This window comes from Rhinopithecus bieti, unplaced genomic scaffold (genome assembly GCF_001698545.2).
Source record: "Rhinopithecus bieti isolate Rb0 unplaced genomic scaffold, ASM169854v2 scaffold_13348, whole genome shotgun sequence".
Taxonomy (NCBI): Eukaryota; Metazoa; Chordata; class Mammalia; order Primates; family Cercopithecidae; genus Rhinopithecus; species Rhinopithecus bieti.
This window is the reverse complement of record NW_016808764.1, coordinates 7,727,798-7,747,769: the sequence shown is the minus strand read 5'-3', so window position 1 is coordinate 7,747,769 and position 19,972 is coordinate 7,727,798. Positions and strand designations below refer to the sequence as shown.

At 45.9% G+C, this 19,972-nt stretch overlaps 1 long non-coding RNA gene across 1 annotated transcript; it reads left to right on the top strand.

The window, feature by feature from the left end:
• The first annotated feature begins 2,643 nt into the window (after positions 1 to 2,643).
• LOC108538824 (uncharacterized) lies at positions 2,644 to 8,844 on the top strand. The gene is made up of 3 exons (XR_001888197.1): positions 2,644 to 2,787; positions 6,062 to 6,196; positions 8,725 to 8,844. It is a non-coding gene; the product is annotated as an uncharacterized LOC108538824 (long non-coding RNA).
• The last annotated feature ends 11,128 nt before the right edge of the window (positions 8,845 to 19,972 follow it).

The window sequence follows — 19,972 nt, the reverse complement described above, 5'->3', positions numbered from 1 at the left end:
AGTGGTCCTTTGCCAAAAGGTTAATACAAACTATTGCACAAGCATCGTCTCCCAGCTTAGCAGTGTCCACATTCCATGGGTGTTAGTGGATAGTAAGTGTTAACAGCAAGTGCTATACGGTGTTAATCCCATAGTTCTGGACTGTGAGATTGAGGGTGACTGGAAGAAGGCAGAGGCAGATGGGTTCATACACTTTTGTTGTTGGATGAGCCTTTGATTCAAAATAGCTGGTGATTCAGAGGAATTTGGTCATCTCAAAGTCTTCTTCCAGCTAACCTCCAGGGCTAGCTCATTCCATGTAAGTTTCTGGTTGAGGATCTGAAAGTTTATGACAGAGGGGAGTCCGGAGATTGCAAGCTTAGCCATCTCAAGCTAAATGATACCTTATTGCATGAGACAATGCTGGGGTAGTCTGAGCCATATCCCAGCCAGAGAAAGTTCACTGCCAACTAAACTGCATCTTTTGGCAAAGTCAAGAGAAGAGTCATGGAAGTGTAAAAGCTCTTTGGACATTAATATTGTGGGCCAAAAGCTAGGCATTCACCATGGAAATTCTCCCCAAAAGGCTACAATGGACAATTGTTACTTTGACTCTCCAGTATCTCTTTCTTCTATAAAAAAATATATATATATATACCTAGAGTGGGCTGGGCACGGTGGCTCACGCCTGTCATCCCAGCACTTTGGGAGGCCAGGGTAGGTGGGTCACCTTAGATCAAGAGTTCCAGACCAGCCTGACCAACATGGTGAAACCCCATCTCTACTAAAAATGCAAAAGTTAGCCAGGCATCATGGCGCATGCCTGTAATCCCAGCTACTCGGGAGGCTGAGGCAGGAGAATCGCCTGAACCCTGAAGGCGGGGGTTGTGGTGAGCTGAGATCATGCCATTGTACTCTAGCCTGGGCAATAAAAGCGAAACTGTCTCAGGAAAAAAAAAAAAAAAAAAAAAAAAGCTAGAGCTTCTTATGGAAAACTAAGCCTCTCCCCTTTCAGTCCACGTGAATCAAGACAGGCTCCTTGGCAAGGCGCGGTGGCTCACGCCTGTAATCCCAGCACTTTGGGAGGCTGAGGCAGGCGGATCACGAGGTCAGGAGTTCGAGACCAGCCTGGCCAACATGGTGAAACTCCATCTCTACTAAAAATACAAAAACTAGCCAGGCATGGTGGTGCACGCCTGTAGTCCCAGCTACTCGGGAGGCTGAGACAGACGAATCTCTTGAACCCAAGAGGCAGAGGTTGCAGTGAGCTGAGATTGTGCCACTGCATTCCAACCTGGGCAACAAGAGCGAAACTGTCTCGGACAAAAAAAAAAAGCGACCCTCCTTGCCTGATTCTAGGGGTGGAAACTTGCCAAGGTCTAGCCAACTAGCACCCAAAATCACCTTGCCATGATTCAGAGGGTGGTGGGGATTGGGGGAAGTGCTAACCAGGTTGTTCCAATCAGAATGAATCCCAGGAGTTGAATGGAAGTTGCTCAGTTTATTAGCAGAGCTCGCTTTTTTTGCCACACTTGAACTTGGGAGGTGCCATCAGGTGTGGCCTGTGTGTCTGCCACGTGGTCTCTGAGGCTCCCACCTGGGGCAGCAGCAACACAACATCCTAACCGGTGGGTGCTTGAGTTCCACTCATTGATGTTCAGGTTAGAACTTTTTGGTCACTGCATCTAGCCCTGTGACCATCACTAGCTGCTTGGGACAGCCATAGAGACACTATTAGAAAAGTGTGCCCCCAGCACAGTCCTGGGAACAATCCTTTGTGTTATTTGTGGCAAGGAAGGAGACCATCATCCATCACCCCGGGAAGATTTAGTAATAGCTACCTGCCTGTGTCCTAACAGTAACTGTTCAAGCAAGGGTAGTGATGTTTCCTGTGGCACTGTTGCCCTGCTGCTGCTCTCTGTTCTCCTGACCCCTAAGAAATGCACATCCCTGACAGTCAGTGGCCTAGTCACTGATGATGAAAAAAATAAAATGGACAGGGAATGCCATTTGTTGTTCCACTTCCCTCTGGATGAAAAACCCCAAACCGACAACCCTGGGCTTTGTTTCAGTGTTGCTTGCATTCGATCAAGGGGCTCAATAGCCCCAGCTGGACCCTAAACAAAATGAACTTACCTGGAGTGGACCCCAACACTGGGGAGATTACCTGGCATTCCCGTGGGGAGGAGGATGACCACCCACAGGGCAGGCTCCTGGTCTCCCTTTCCCGGTAACTTCCCTGAAGATTCACACCACAAGTGATCTGATGGAGACAAAAACCACGTGACTTGGACTTCGGAAGAGTGGAGGGAACCCTTAAAATACATGGGAATCCCACTAAATTTCAATGTGGTAAATATTTGACTATTATAGTTTTGGCTAATATGTTCTGCCTGTTTCAAGGGCCTCTCAGCCACCATCTGCCCGAGGGTGGGTGGATGGCGTCGCTGAACGTGAGGTGTCAAGGGCTGGGGCAAAGTCCCGCAGACGCCGCTTTGCTCTGCTCTCTGCTCCTCGCGATCTTCGCCGGATCGGGCTCGTCGGGGCTCGGCTCCGATCGGTCCAGCTCGGCTCGGCTCGGCTCGGTTGGCCTCGGCCCCGAACGGTCGGCCCAGAGGGTGGGTGGACGGCGCGCCGGAAGTGACGCGAGAGAGCGAGGTCCACGGCCCGGGTAGCCGCAGCAGATGCTGTCGGTCGCCTTAGCTGTGAAGCCATGAGGGAGCTGTTTGGGTGTAGGCCTGCCTGCCAGGCGGAGCCCCGCGGGCTGCCGCCGCTGCTGTGAAGAAGCAGTTCAACCTCAATTAACAGGTGGCCAACCTGACCATGGGCGGGTCGGCTCCGGCGACCCAGCCCGAGGCCAGCGGGACCCCAACTGTCGCTCAGTAGCCCCCTGGCCCCTGGCGACTAGCTGGGACGGACCGCTGCCTCCTCTGCAGCCACCCCTCGGGTGCCCCCTGCCCATTGTCCCTACCCCGGCGAGTATTGCCTGCGAGGACTACACCCGATCCTTCTCTCTTCCCGAGGACACAGCCAGCCAGGGACCGCTGCCCTGTGCTGAAACTCCGATGACTTCTGTCCCTAACGCTGTGTCGAGCGCTGTGCTGTGGGGGGGCAGCATTGTCAGGCTTTTCGGGTTGACCCGCTTTTGGGAGTCCTGTAAGTGCATGGTAGCAAGAAATAAAGGGATACATGAAAGCCAGTCGGATTTGCTTAGTGAATTTCAGAACACCTATGAGGGAATTTGGAGGTGGTGCAGTCTCAAAAACCAGGATTCCTAGGAACTTAACTGCTGCTGCAAGTTCTTGACATTTAGAAATTCAGAATTGGGAGACACCTTGTGCCAGTTTAAAAAGTCTTCTTCCTCTTGGATTTGGAGACAGCTACTTCTCCATGTTCCTTTGGTAGTGCTTGAATGCTTGGCAAGAAACATAGGCAAACAAAAATAATTTATATACAGAAGATGTGTGCTTACAGAGGGATAGCTAATGCACTGAACAAAACCTAGCTGTCATTAGATGGAGGCAGGTAGCAAAAGCTTCCCAGAGATGAAAAATCTGAGCAGAGACTCTGTCTTCCGTCTTTAAACACTGCTTCCAAATACTACTTGTATTTGATTAGGTCTCTTGGTCATAAAGAAAACCCAAAACTTCCTCAAGCAAAGATAGGAATTAGTTGTCTCCTAAGTAATCACAAGAGTCCAAGAGTAGTGTGGCTGTGGATTTGGCTACATCCAGGGGTTTCACTCTTTGGGCAGGTCCAAAGGGAGACAGTCCACTGGGAGACCCCAGTCTTCCAAGTCCCGGAGGGAAAACAACTCTTCTCCCAGTCACTGTGACAGAGTCCCAGGATTGGCTCTGAATTATTCTGGGTCCCATACCCTTCCCCAGAAATGGACTTGAGTCAGCACCACTCAAGCCATATGAACTGAAGTGGAGGAGTACTGGTTCCCTAAGGTAAACTGGAGCACTGTCACTAGCAGGTGGGGAGAATGGATGGTAATCAGGCAAGCAATAAAGGTCACGATGTGCCTTTCGTAGTCCTGCTGAAAAAAGATAAGTTACTGTTTTTTTTTTTAAGATGGAGCCTCACTCTGTCGCCCAGGCTGGAGTGCAGTGGCATGATCTCAGCTCACTGCAGCCTCCACCTCCCGGGTTCAAGCAATTCTGCTGCTTCAGCCTCCCAAGTAGCTGGGACTACAGGCCCGCACCACCACGCCCGGCTAATTTTGTATTTTAGTAGAGTCGGGGTTTCACCATGTTGGCCAGGATGGTCTTGATCTCCTGACCTCATGATCTTCCCACCTTGGCCTCCCAAAGTGCTGGGATTACAGGCATGAGCCACCGTGCCCAGCCTAAAAGATAAGTTACTGTTTCTTAAAAACCTTTAGTTGCAGATAATCCAGTGGATACAGTTGGTATTTTGGAAGAAGTGATAACCCAAATAGGGAGAAAGGAATACACTGGGATGAGGAGCTTGAAGGTATGAGGAGAAAGTGTCAAACAGAAGGAATTTGAGGAACGTAACTAGGAGAGCATAGTGCCTAGGCTCTGGTGGGGAGTGTTTCATGCGGCATTGATTTCCTCTGGAGCTCTGACTGCTTTTCCAGATAGTTGTTTTTAGAAAGCCAAGGATACAAACCCAAATTCCTAGAGGGCCAGGCTAGAAAAATCAGTGACTTGGGCCAGATGAGGGTCAGTGGGACCTGGAGGACCAGGACCTACCAAAGGGGCTCTAGGCCCAGTGTGGTCCACCTTTGTAATTTTCAAGAAGGGCCTGAAATCTGCGTTAAGCAACTACCCTTACACTCCATGGAACTAAACAAAATGTGTGGGTCACCGGTTGGCAACTGCTTGTCTGGAAGGACTCAGAAATTAACAGTTCCTGTTATTTTATTTTTCCATGTACCTTACCCTGATATTACTACATTTTCAGATCTTTGCATTTGTTGAAGAGCAGCTCATCTTTCCCTTTACTGAAAACTTTTTCTTTTTTTTTTTTTGAGACGGAGTCTCCCTCTGTCACCCAGGCTGGAGTGCAATGGCACCATCTCAGCTCACTGCAACCTCTACCACCCAGGTTCAAGCGATTCTCCTGCCTCAGCTTCCCAAGTAGCTGGAATTACAGGCACCCGCCACCATGCCCGGCTAATTTTTGTATTTTTAGTAGAGACAGGGTTTCACAATGTTGGCCAGGCTGGTCGCGAACTCCTGGCCTCAAGTGATCGGCCTATCTCGGCCTCACAAAGTGCTGGGATTATAGGCATCAGCCACCGCACCTAGCCCCTTTACTGAAATCTTTAAAAGGTCTAATAGTAATACTCATCAACACTTCTATGGTGTGGTTTAGTTTACAAAGTGCTGTGCTAAACCTCCTGGCTTGGTTCTTGCCTACTAACAACGATCACCTCTGTCTTAGAAGAAAACGTAACTTGCCAAATTGCACAGCTACTAAGTGGTTGAGGCAAGACTTGAATCAGGGCTTCTTTTTCTTTTCTTTTCTTTTTTTTTTTTTTTGGAGACAGAGTCTGTCGCCCAGTCTGGAGCGCAGCGGCGAGATCTTGGCGCACTGCAGGCTCTGCCTGCTGGGTTCCATTCTCCTGCCTCAGCCTCCCGAGTAGCTGGGACTATAGGCACCCGCCACCACACCCGGCTAATTTTTTGTATTTTTAGTAGAGACGGGGTTTCACCTTGTTAGCCAGGATGGTCTCAATCTCGTGACATCATGATCCACCCACCTCGGCCTCCCAAAGTACTGAGATTACAGGCGTGAGCCACCACGCCCGGCCGAATCAGCGCTTCTGAATGGTGGATCTCATGTCATTTTGAGTACAGGAACTGGGCTGCCTCTTCACCAGGGAAGGACGAATGTTTATTAAACATCTGTGCTTATGAAGCTGCAGGGCTAGGTGCTTTGCATACATTTATCTCCTTTCTCACAACAAGCCTCAGACGTGATGCTATTTATTCCTGATTTAACAGTGAGGATACCAGAGATTAAAGGGGTCATCGAGCTAGTAAATGACAGAGCTGTGGACCCAAACCCAGGTTTCTGATTCTGAAGCAGCTGTAAATTCTCATTACAGAGATCTAATGACCTTCTCCAGGAGTCGAGGACCCACTACCTCACTGAATTCTCAGAGTCAAAATGCATCTCTACCTGCTGATCCCAGAACAGTCCCCTGCTGCTGCGTTGAATGAATCTCATCTCACTTCCTCGAGTCAGCCTTTCCTGTATTTGATGATCACAAACCTTATCCTTACGTTGCCAGCAGTAACATTCTGCATCCCTCCCCAACTCCACTGTGTCCTTTTCCTCCCACTGATCTTCACTCTGCCTTTTCTAGGGGCACTCTGAACAGTATTTCTGAGAAGAGGTAGATAATGTGTGCTTTGCTTCAGTCTAAGTGGATTCCATCAGCCTCTGCATAGAGCACGGGTGGAAAGAAATCCTGTGTCATTGCAGCTGCTTTTCAATCTAAGCTTTCATGGCCTTGTTATATAGTTTACATGTTTTTGTCAGACAACAGGATGTTTTGCCTATATTGTTCTATTTCCCTTTCTCAGATGTTGGAGATGCCGTAGTAATTAATGAAGTACAAATCCATTTTAAAATATCTTATTCCTGGCCAGGCGCAGTGGCTCACTTCTGTAATCCCAGCACTTTGGGAGGCCGAGGCGAGCGGATCACTTGAGGTCAGGAGTTTGAGACCAGCCTGGCTAACATGGTAAAAACCCCGTCTCTACTAAAAATATATAAATGAGCCAGTGTGATGACAGGCATCTGTAGTCCCAGCTCCTCCAGAGGCTGAGGCAGAAGAATCGCTTGAACCCAGGAGGCAGAGGTTGCAGTGAGCCAAGATCTCGCCACCGCACTCCAGCCTGGGTGACAGAGTGAGACTCTGACTCAAAAAAATCATACTCCTGTCTGCTTGGTCTGTGTGTCTTTCCTTAAAGTTAGATATTAAAAGTACAATACACTCGCAGTCCCTTATCTGGAAGTTTTGGGACCAGATAAGTTTCAGAATTCAGACTGTTTCAGATTTTTCTAAAAGTAATAATGCGCATGTGATGTGGTTATATAATGCTGTGGGCTCTGGGACAGCCCCTGATAATCAAACATATTATTGTTACTGTAGGAAAATGTATGAATATTTTCCCATTTCATGGATTACTAAAGATTATACATAGCTTCATGTCAAGTCAGGTCAACTTTTGTTGCCAAATAAGTTAAAAAAAAAAAAAAAAAGCTTATTTTGTAGAGCTTTTTGGATTTCAAAATGGTGAGTAGGGATTGTGGACCTGTCTTAGTATAAGTACCTATTGAGAGTCTGTGAAATTTTTTTACTTTAAATAATGTTTTCCATATTCCAAAAGGTTGGAAACCACAGTTATATTGTATAAGCAGGGGTCACAAACTCAAGTGCAAGGGCCAGTAAAATAAATAAGTGGGAGGTGGGTGTAGGACAGTAGGGAATGGGGGGACTGCAGTGAACTGGTGAGTACATGTTCATTCAAAGGGGAGAGCTGCTCTTCAGTTCTAGCCACTTGTTGTCATGGTGAATGTGGGAGTAGTGAAGCCACATCTTCCATTTTTGATGATACTCCAGAATGCTGATTTCCATGTGATTTCTTGATATTTAAATATTGGCAACCAAAAATAAAAAAGAAACCCACTGTATTACCCAAATAAAACATATCTGCAGGTTTTATCTGGTTGCGGGCTGCCTGCCTTACTTGTGGTTTGGAGATTAATGCTGATGGTATGAAAAGCTGTCAGCGTTGTTGGTAATGAATTACTTCTTGAGATGTGGATAGATACATATGTTTTGTAATTATTCATTACACCCCATATATATGCTATATGGTTTTTGCATGTAAAATATTTCATAATAAGAAAACCTAGACAGGCCAAGACAGGTGGATTACCTGACATTGGGAGTTCGAGACCAGCCTGACAAACATGGAGAAACCCCGTCTCTACTAAAATTACAAAAATTTAGCAGGGCATGGTGGCTTATGCTTGTAATCCCAGCTACTCGGGAGGCTGAGGCAGGAGAATCTCTTGAACCCGGGAAGCAGAGGTTGCGGTGAGCCCAGATCATGCCATTGCACTCCAGCCTGGGCAACAAGAGCAAAAGTCGGTCTCATAAAAAACAAAATACAAACAAACAAAACCTAGACAACTTGATAGTCACTTTATTTCAGACCTGCCTCATTTTCTGGCCAGTGGGAAATTTCCTTCTTCACCTACAAATTTGAAACTTTCAATGTTTTTATCTTGGAAAAGGGAATGAAAGCCTCACGTTAAAAACAGGAGCCCTCATTAAAAGTAGGTTAGTGGCCAGGCGCTGTGGCTCATGCCTATAATCCTAGCACTTTGGGAGGCCAAGATGGGAGGATTGCTTGAGGCCAGGAGTTTGAGACTAGCCTGGTCAATATAGCGAGACCCCACCTCTCTCAAGAGATAGGTAGGTAGGTAGGTAGATAGATAGGTAGATAGATAGATAGATAGATAGATAGATAGATAGATAGATAGATAGATAGAAAAAGTAGGAGTTTAAAAAGGTTAGATTGTAATGTTTCTACCTTTCCAGGGCCATAGTGATCTGAAGTAACATTGGGTATCCGTCCTTATATTGGGACAGAGAGCTGTCCTTAGTCTCCTCTCTTTTCACAGCTTTTCCCTGGGTCATCTCAGCTCCATAACTGTCACCTCATGATTGATGACTCTGTTCTATGCTTTCAGTGCTGGCATCTCTTCGTCCCTAGAGTGATGCTACCATCTCCGTCTTGAATGTCTCTGCTGACATGGCCTGCTAAACTTGAACTCACAGGCGGTACAATCGCTTGAGCCCAGGAGTTCAAAACCAGCCTGAGCAACATAGGGAGATTTCATCTCTATTCTTTCATTTTATTATAAAAAATATTCAAAATAAAATGAAATTGAACCCATGAACTTCATCCTCAAATTGTCTTCACTTCCCTCTGTCCTCTAGCCCATAAGTCACCAAACTTTGGCCTGCAGGGTAAATCTAGCCCATCGCATGTTTTATACAAAAGGTTTATTGGAACACAGCCACACACTACAGCAACAGGGTTGCATAGTTGGAATGGTGATCTATACAGCTCACAGGTCCTATGGTATTTACTCTCTGGCCCTTAATAAGAGGTATGCTGACCCCTGCCCTAGGGTATTGAATGCCCTCATGTTACTCACCATTCACTTGGCAATCCCCCTGTTTCTCCTCTTGTTTTTTTTTTTTTTTCTTTTTTTTTGAGACAGAGTCTTGCTCTGTTGCCAGGCTGAAATTCTGTGGCACGATCTTGACTCACTGCAACCTCCACCTACTAGGTTCAAGCAATTCTCCTGCCTCAGCCTCCCAAGTAGCTGTGATTATAGGTTCACACCACCACGCCCAGCTAATTTTTGTATTTTTAGTAGAAACAGGGTTTCACCGTGTTGGCCCGGATGGTTTAGATCTGTTGATCTCATGATCTGCCCACCTTGGCCTCCCAAAGTGCTGGGATTATAAGTATGAACCACTGTGCCCAGCCTCTTCTCTGTCTTCTGTACCCTGGCTATCACTGTGATCTGGCAGTGCTGCCTCCTTAGTTATATTTTGACTTGGTCTCTCTTTCTCAGTGACTGTCCTTCCTGTTACCTTCATCAGGTGCTCATTGTTTCTCACCTGCACTCATAATTGTCATCCAGCTGGCTTTGCTGGTTTGAGCTGGATTTATCCCTTTGGTCATCTAGCTGTCACTTCTGTTTGATGTGGTAGTCACCATTGTTACAATTATATCTGTTCTATCCTAAATTATTTTTTCCAATGAATTCTGTAGAGTTTAGAATTCCTACATTTATAGGAAATTAATATTTATTTTTGACAGTAATTCCAAATTTCCTGAGATGATAATGCTGTCATTTAATTTATTCTCCAGAAAGTGATGCTGTACTATAATGCATGTCATTATACATGACATGATGAGTATCGCCTTTTGCCACCACCTTAGTTGCTTACATATGTTTTAAAAATTTGCTAGCTATTTAAATTTTTTTCATTAAGGTGGAAATGAATGTGTCCTTATATTTGTATTTCTTTATATGAGTTTTCTGTGTGTGTCATTTGTTTTTTTAATTGTTACAGAATTGTTTAGTTATGAATTTCATTATTCAATTACCAATTCCAGTCAACAACTATCTATTAAGAACCTGTCAGTAAATTTTCAGGCCTGGCACGGTGGCACGCCTGTAATCCTCCAGCACTTGGGAGTCTGAGGCGGGCGGTTCACTTGAGGCCAGGAGTTCAAAACCAGCCTGGGCAACATGGTGAAACCTTTTCTCTACTAAAAATACAAAAATCAGTCAGGCATAGTGGCGTATGCCTGTAGTCCCATCTACTTGGAAGGCTAAGGCATGGGAATCACTTAAACCTAGGAGGTAGAGGTTGCAGTGAGCCAAGATCATGCCACTTTCCTGGTTGGGTGATAGAGAGAGAATCTGTCTCAAAAAAAAAAAAAAAAAAATGAGAAAAAAGAAAGAACCTGTCAGATGAGGCTGAGGGGAGACCAGTCTGTGGGTCACTAGTAAAGAGTAAGGATAAAAAGGCAAGGCCTCAAATATCCTGTTAAAGTTGGACTCCAGGCAGTGGGAACTTAATATAATTTTATGCAGGGAAGTAGCATTATCAGATTTTCATCCTAGGAAGTGGACCCTCACAGCAGTGTGAAGAACAGACTCAAGGTGGGGCCAGTGGTAGAACCAGCAAGATCAGCAGGGAGTCAGCTAGACAGGAAGGAATGGACCACTGCCAAGGGAACAGGAGAAAAAAGGAAAGAAATTAGAAAGTATCTGTTGGTTCACTGGATATGCAGTGGGTGTGAGAGAGAGATCAATCATGATTCTGAGGGCTCATCCTTGGGTGATAAGGATGTAATGTAATATACTGAGTTTCTTTTTAGGCATGTTGATTTTGAGAAGCCCATGGACATCCTGATAGAAGTATGCAGCAGACAATTAGATAAACCAGTGTAGAATCAGGAGAAGGATGAGGTTAGACATAGACATACAGAAGTCATTGGCATACCAGTTGAATCATGGGAGTGGATAAGTTTATCCTGAGACTGCAGGCAGAGTGAGAAGATCCTGTTAGCTGATGATGGTACCTTGGAGAATATTCACATTTAAGAAGTGTCAGAACAGCCAGGCACGGTGGCTCACGCCTGTAATCCCAATACTTTGAGAGGCCAAGGTGGGTGGATCACCTGAGGTCCAGAGGTCACGAGTTCAAGACCAGCCTGGCCAACATGGTGAAACCCCATCTCTATTAAAAATACAAAAAATTGGCCAGGCATGGTGGTGGGCGCCTGTAGTCCCAGCTACCCAGGAGGTTGAGGCAGGAGAATCGCTTGAACCCGGGAGGCGGAGGTTGCAGTGAGCCAAGATTGCACCGCTGCACTCCAGCCTTGGCAATAACAGCGAAACTCCATTTCTTAAAAAAAAAAAAAAAAAAAAAAAAGTGTCAGAACAGGAAGCCACAAAGAGACTAAGAAAGAAAGTTCTAACATTAGGAGGAGAATCTGGGGAGAGTGGTATCATTAAAAATGAAAAATGCAGAGAAAATGTAAAGAATGAAGATGTGGTGTTTCATATTTATCAGGCACTACGGAAAGGTTAAGTGAACAAAGAGTATGCATTGGATTTAACAGAAAATAGCTGGGGCATGAGTGAGACAAGATTTTGTAGAGTTTTCAAAAACAAGTCAATGAACACCGAGATCATGATAGGAGTGTTGAATTTTTTCAGAGGCTTGGCTGTGAAAGGTAGACAGATAAAGTGGTTGGTTGCTGGAGAAGCAGAAAGGAGAATGTGATGTGCCAGGAAAAATGGGCCTACTTGTGTGGTTAGGGACAGAGACAGATGAAAGACAAAGCAGATTGGGAGATCAGTAGAATGAGGTCTTTGAAGAAGTCTGAATGGATAATGCCCAGGGGACTGTTAGCCTTCAACTGCAAAGCTGGATCCCTTTCCTCTGAAACAAAGGCAAGGAGTAGAGATGAATGAAGAGAGGATGGTGGGATATAGGCAGGGGGCATGCGGGTCTTGACTGCTGGTCTTTAATGTCTTCGAGAGGGTAGAAGGCATGATCATGCCTGAGGAAAGTGATAAAGATTTGGAGGGGCCCTTAAGGAAATTGATCTCAAGGGAGTTGATCATGGACATTTGATAGCATTTGGGGCACAAACTATAGGAGCTGTTGAAATAAATTGGAGAATATCTATAGGACGAACTTCTACTTTTAAAAGGAATAAAATGGAGTCATTCACATTTTGAGAGATCTACAAAGTGTAGTGATTTTTTTTTAGAAAGCGTATCAGAGAATAATATGTGATCATTAATACAGACGTGCACGTATTTTTAAAAGATCTGGAAAAACATTAATAATAGTTTTTTGGGAAATGGAAAAGAGTAGGACATAGCCAAAAAACAGAACTTTTACTTTTTTTTCTTTGTTTCTTGAGACAAGCTGTCACCGTGGTTGCCCAGGCTGGATTGTAGTGTTGTGATCATGGCCTATGGCAACCCAGACCTCCCAGGCTCATTTGACCCTCCCACCTCAGCCTCCTGAGTAGCTGGGACTACAGGTGCCCACCAGCACACGCAGCTATTTTTCTATTTGTTTTAGAGACAGCGTTTCTCCATGTTGTGCAGACTGTTCTTGAAATCCTGAGCTTAAGCTATCCACCCTCCTCAGCCTCCCAAAGTGCTGGAATTACAGGTGTCAGTCACTGTATGCTGAACTTTAAATTTTTTAATTTTTATGCAACTTATACTTTTCTGCTGTTCATCTATTTTTCTTGCATACCAACTATACACTCGTGTAGTTTACAATATTTGATCCTTAACACACGTAAATATTTTAATTACCCAAGGCATACAAAAATACCTGCTCCTTATAAAAATCTGAAAGCATTATAAAACGATTTCAACTGTCCCTCAAACACAACCTCAGTCCGGCCAACACCCAGCCTCACAAGAAACAACCATAATGTGAACTTGTGCGAATACTTTTACAGTTCTTCAGAGAGACTCTTTTTTTTTTTTTCTTTTGAGATGCAGTCTCGCTCTGTCGCCCAGGCTGGAGTGCAGTGGCATGATCTTGGCTCACTGCAACCTCTGCCTCCCAGGTTCAAGCAATTCTCCTGCCTCGACTTCCTGAGTACCTGGGATTACAGGCATATACCACCATACAGCTAATTTTTGTATTTTTAGTAAAGACGGGGTTTCACCATGTTGGCCAGGCTGGTCTCGAACTCCTAACCTCAGGTGATCCACCGGGCTCGGTCTCCCAAAGTGCTGGGATTACAGGCGTGAGCCACCGTGCCCGGCCAGTCCTTCAGACTTTTAAAAATTTTCCTGGGAATAGTTTTATTAAATTTAAAGAAAGCATGACTGAAAATGAAATGACTGTTTCCAAAAGGCCATTAGTGATAAAGCAGATACACAGCATGGCTTGATCTTTCATAGTCTCTGAGAATCATCTGTTGCTTTGACAGCCTTTCAGCCCAGCTCCTGCACTCTGGTCTGGTGACATCAGCGGAGGTGCAGATGCATGCAAAGCCTCTGCAGCAGCATTTGACAGATGATGCCCCAGCAAGTCCAACCAGGCTCCTAAGAGACAGCAGAGGAGCAGGGATTGGCATCTGCTCCTCTGGGTATGGATGCTGGGGTGTTTCCTAAACTTTGATGTGCATTTTTAGTGAGTTTTATCTTTCCTGGAGAATTATGAGGAGGAAGACTTGTTGGAAGAGTAGATGAAAGAGATTCGGTTTTAAGAAATTTCACAAAAAGTTCTGAAAAAGAACTGTTAAGGACAGATGGCTGATGCAGCCCCCGTGGTGTTTGGGGACCCTTTTTGATCCTCCTTCAGGCCACCCAGTTGTCCACCTGGTAGCAATGCCGTGCTCTTCCTGAAACATTGGCTCCATTTCCTCCCTTGGGATACCCAGGAGGCTTCCCATTGCTTGTAACACTTCATGTTGTTCGTGTTTTGGTGTGTGGAGATAACTAATGAAGAGGTTTCTTATTAGGAGCTTGTCCACTTTGCCTTCTGTGCTGCTGACTAACTGTATGCATTTCCTTTGGAAATTATCCAGCCTTTCCTGTAGGACCACATTTTGTTTTTCAAGTTCTTTGATGTGTTGCTCCTGATATTCTTTTTTTTTTTTTTGAGATGGAGTCTTGCTCTGCCACCCAGGCTGGAGTGCAGTGGCCGGATCTCAGCTCACTGCAAGCTCCGCCTCCCGGGTTTACGCCATTCTCCTGCCTCAGCCTCCCGAGTAGCTGGGACTACAGGCGCCCGCCTCGTCGCCCGGCTAGTTTTTTGTATTTTAAGTAGAGACAGGGTTTCACCGTATTAGCCAGGATGGTCTCGATCTCCTGACCTCGTGATCCGCCCGTCTCGGCCTCCCAAAGTGCTGGGATTACAGGCTTGAGCCACCGCGCCCGGCCCCTCTATTTTCTTTTCCCTGGAGGTTTCTGCGATTTTTTCATTGTCCTGTTTTAGTGTACCCGTACCCATTTCTAGAACTGATATTCTCTTCCTCAGATTTCTCACTGCCTGCTTCAAAAGTTCATTTTTATTCATTTTTTTAGTGAGATTTTCTCTCAATGAATGTATCAGACTGTTTTTGGTTCTGATGAAAAGGTTTTTTCCCCAAAGTAACCTAAGACATTTTGTTTCTCCTTCAGCTGCTGAATTTCTGAATGCGTTTGCTCGTGTTCTTTTCTTTCTAGCTCTGAGGTAGCCGCAATGGAATCAGACAGTCTCTGATTGTCTCCTTGGAGGGATCTAATGGTTGCATCTTTTTCCTGCAGTGATTTTCTCAGCTTCTCGATCTCTTGCTGGAGCAGTTTAGAAGACTCACTCGATAGAGCAGACTCACTTGCATGAAGAGATTCTGCGGCATGCGAAGAAATTGCTTCTGCGGGGAGCTGAGGTAGAATATCCAGCTGTGGGAAGAGAATGTCCTCGCCGTCACAGAGCTGCCTGATGCTGTGCTGCGTGTGTGCTAACTCCTGCCCCAGGTTTTTGAGTTGAGTTTCACACTTTTGTATTTTTGGATCAGATCGCTATGGTTCATCTGACACTGAGAATTGTCATCACTGTCGATTGAAAACTTTGCCTGAAGTTGACAAAGTTCTTCTTGGGGTTGGGCTGCCCCCTGCCGCATATTTTGCTCTGTGGTCACCAGCTGCTCTTTCCATGCTTCTGCTTTCTTCACTGGCTGTTTTAAGATACTGGGTTCTTGTAGAAGCTCCTCATACTGATTGTTAGTAAGAGTTCCAATGTCATGACCAGTGCTGGATGTTTGCAGGATTGCCGCTAAAGGCTGACATTTCTGACTTAATGCATCTATTTCAATATATTTTTCTTGATTGAGATGTGATGACTTCAGAATATTGTCTAGAAACCTCTCCTGACCGCTATTAGTGGGTGATTTTTTATTTTCCTCTTGCAGCTCACAGGCCTCCTTCGTTGTCAGCAGTTACATCCATTCCGTGGTGATACTCTCTTTCTAGATAGCTGTTTTCCCTGGCCGCCTGTCTCCAAACAGCGGATAGTTCTTCTGTTTCCAAAGCAGGTGCTTGCAGTTGCTGCTGAAGGTGAACAACACCTTGGGTGTAAGAGGCTGAAGCCGTTCTAGCCTGAAGGCCCGGCACCTCCACATCTTCCTGCTGGATGATGTGAGTGAGTTCGCCCACCTCATTGATGGACGGCTGATCCATCTGTTTAGTTAAAGTCGTATTCTTGTCATGTAAAACTTTAATCCCCAGTTCTTGTTCTTTGGTTCCTTTCACTAATCGTTCAGTTTCCAGTTTAGATGAATCAGGTTTTTCAGTTCTGTTTTCTGTATGAAGACACTCAGCTTCTGTCGTTTGAAAAACATCATGGTCTGTTTCAATGTCCTCTCGTTTTCCACGCAGGTGGGTTTTGATTTGTTGCTTTGTATTTTGCAAATTCTTAATTTCTTCATCTTTGGCTGAAAAGCCCTGGGTGTGTGTGATACTCATGTGCTCTTGCTGGCATTTAAAATCATCCATTTCCTGTTTCTGGTCTTGTAAAGAACGAAGTAGTTGCATCTTACTGTGCAACTGCTCTTCAGTTATCTTTTGATATTTTATTTCTGCCTCAAGACTATTGTTGTTTCCTCTCAGTTGAGATACCTCAGTTTCTGGTTCCGTAATTGGATCTGCAGTTCTAGGCTTGGCCATAGGTGCAGTTTGACTATGTTGAAGTGTCTCATTCAGTGGTTCTATGAAGACCACACATGCATCAGTGTCCTTGATTTCACAGTTAGGGAACTCTTCCCCCTTATCTGTTCCCTGTATCAGCACATTTGAGATGTGGCTGATGAAGGAAGTCACATTTTTGCCCACTTGCCCCATGGAACGGCCTAAGCCAGAGCCAGGGCCCCCAAACCGGGAAGACATTGATGGGTCTTAGAACTGACCTGCTCTCCTTCATGAAAAGCATCCAGTGCACTGGGGTTCACATCCAGTCTGGGCAAGTCAGGGAGGCCTTGTCTTTTTTTTAAAATTTTTTTCTTTTATTTGAGAAGAAGTTGCACACTCTGTTGCCCAAGCTGGAGGGCAGTGGCACGATCTCGGCTCACTGCAACTTCTGCCTCCCGGGTTCAAGCGAGTCTCCTGCCTCACCTCCCGAGTAGCTGGAACTACAGGCACACACCACCATGCCCGGCTAATTTTTATATTTTCAGTAGAGACAGTGTTTCACTATGTTGGCCAGGCTGGTCTTGAACTCCTGACCTCGTGATCCACCCGCCTCAGCCTCCCAAAGTGCTGGGATTTCATGCGTGAGCCACCGTGCCTGGTGGAGGCCCTGTCTTTAAAACAGACATTCACAATGAGGCGTTGCTAGGCAGCGCCTGCTCAGAGGCTCACAAAGGGCAGGACGCTGCCTGGCAATGCACAGACCTGGGGCGTCACTAGGGCCAGACTGGTGCCCATGGGCCTCTGCTCATCCCTATACCTTCCCACCCTCAGGGTTGGCGCCCTCTCCCTCTGCATTAGTGACTTTCCCCTGTGCCACATGCAGCACCTGCCACCCAGCCCCCAGGACAGCTGCTCAGTACGGGGAACCCCAGATGCTTTTCCCTGAGTGTGAGTGTGAGCGTATGTGTTAAGAAAAACGTTACCTTTCATTTTTTCTAAGTGGCACCATACAGTCCATATGTGTTCTGCATCTTGTGATTTTCATGCCACAATTACTTTATTAAATGGAGGTAAACATTTACACTGTGGAGCACACCCATCTTAAGAGTACAAATCAGTGGGTTTTGGCAAATGTCTATACCTGCACATAAGCACTACCCTAAGGAAGATAGTGAACGTTTCCATCATCCAAAAAGTTCCTTGTCCCCTTTGAGATTCACCTTCACCCTTCTGCCCTGGCAAGCCTTGTTCTTGTCTCTGTTCCCATGGTTGAGTTTTACATGTTATTGAAGGTCACACACAGAGTATCCTATGTGTACGCTCCTTGTAGCTGGCTTTTTTCCAAATGCATTTCAGATCTCAGCAGGGTAGTGAGTTTTAACTCCCAAGCAATCACTCCATTAATGGATGGATCCATCAGCCACAGTATATAAAGGTCCTAGTAGATTGCAAGGCACCAAGTTGGTGCCCAACACAAAGCCGATTTTCATACATTGCAATCAGAGGGTAGGCAGATGGTGTGGGAGTGACTGGAGGCCTGATGCCATTCAAATATTGAAAAACCATCAGGCGAGGCGCAGCGGCTCACGCCTGTAATCCCAGCGCTTTGGGAGGCAGAGGCGGGCAGATCACCTGAGGTCAGGAGTTTGAGACCAACCTGGCCAACATAGTGAAACTCCGTCTCTACTAAAAATACAAAAAAATTAGCTGGGCATGATGGTGGGCATCTGTAATCCCAGCTACTCAGGAGGCTGAAGCAGGAGAATCACTTGAACCCAGGAGGCAGAGGTTGCAGTGAGCTGAGATCGTGCCACTGCACTCCAGCCTAGAGCAGAGAGCAAGACTCTGTCTCAAAAAGAAAAACCATCAGTGGTTCTCTGTTGCTCCGTAGTTCCATGGCAGGCAAAGTCTTTCTTTGCAGCTACATCCCCACCCCCCGGTTCTGTGCCCTACTGAGTACACACTCCTCCCCAAACCCCTTCTCCCCATGCTCTTTGGTTGTCCTGACTTATCTGAGGTCCACTTGGACTGTTTCCCCGCTGTCCTGGCCGCACAGTTCATCACTCTTCTGTCTGTGCCCCCATAGTGCTCTCCTCAAGGATGATTGTTGACATCTCTGTCTTTCCCATGAGCTCCCAAAGGTGGGGACTATGTGTCATTTGTCCCTCCTTTTTATTCCTTCCCATTTCTTGACATTTAGCGGGAGCTCCATAAATAATGGCCACATTAACCAAGATCTGAGATCCTCAATACCTTGGATGAAGTCCATCCTAGGATATGTGGTTTACACCTGGGGACTTGCTTTTGCTCATCTGTGAATGCTCAGCTGAGATGCGCTGGTGCAGGTGTTTCTGTAGCCTCCTTAGCAGTGGTGGGAAGCCCAGCAGCTTAAGACGTTAGCTTCTGATGCAGGGTTTGCTAACTCTCCACCTATTCTGTGCCTGAGTTTCTGTTTATTGTTTGCCTGTGATTCTCTTTGGTGCCGCCCCACACGGTGTTATCACAACCAATCCTGTGTTTTTGTTGAACGTCCTGCCCTGCTCCTGCTCTAAGTCTGACTTGCTTTTTGTCTTTGTGTGGTCCAGGCTCAACTGTCACTTCTTCCAGACAGAAGCTAGAACAGCTTGATAAGTTTGGAAAGGTCATTCTTAGATAAGACTTGGGATTTATCTGAAGGTTGTTATTATTTGTTGTAATTCTCAGAACAGTTAACACGCCATGAACCCTCACTAGGTGCCACCAAACACGTTGAATGAAGTACATAAGATGGTGTCCCTAAACAACCACTCTGGTGACGATATTGTTATTATTATTTTATGGCTATGATTATTCCCATTTCACAGTGGAGGAAATGTTGCTTAGTAAGGTGCACCTGTGAACATCCAGGCCTGCAATTCAGAGTCTGATTTGACTTCAGAGCCATTTCTTTTTTTTTCTTTTTTCTTTTTTTTGAGATGGAGTCTTGCTCTGTCACCCAGGCTGGAGTGCAGTGGTGCAAACTCGGTTCACTGGTGCGAACTCAGCTCACTGCAACCTCCACCTCCCGGGTTCTAGCAATTCTCCTGCTTCAGCCTCCTGAGTAGCTGGGATTATAGGCGTGTGCCACCATGCCTGGCTAATTTTTGTATTTTTAGTAGAGATAGAGTTTCACTATGTTGCCTAGGCTGGTCTGCAACTCCTGAACTCAGGTAGCCTGCCTCAGCCTCCCAAAGTCCTAGGATTACAGGTGTGAGCCACCTCACCCAGCCTCCAGAGTCATTTCTTATCACCCTGTTTCTTATCACTGAGTTTATTCTGCCTGAGGGCAAGAGAATAAAGCCAATTGTAAATCATGCACATCAGAGCTCCTTCCGGGCAGCCCTAGAATCAGGGCATTTATGGCCTAGGACACAGGGACCCCGGAGACTATAGTGCTGCCGTGCTGCAGTGCGTTAAAGCCGCTACCCTTCCAGTCTGTCCCGCTACTCACTCTGCCACCTGCCAGCTGTTGCTACCCGAGTCTTCTCCTTGCAGTGGTTCTCAATGCTTGCTGCACTTGGGACTCTCCTGAGGAACTTTAAAGAAAAAGCATGTGAGGCCCCACCCCCAGAGGTTCTGATTCATTGGTTCTGAGTTGGGGTCCAGGCATCTGTATTATTGTGCTTTTTGGACAATTTTATGAGGTATATTTTATAGGTCATAAAATTCATCCATTTTTCCCTTTTATTTTTACTTGACAGGTAATACTTGTACATATTTATGGGATACAGAGTGATAT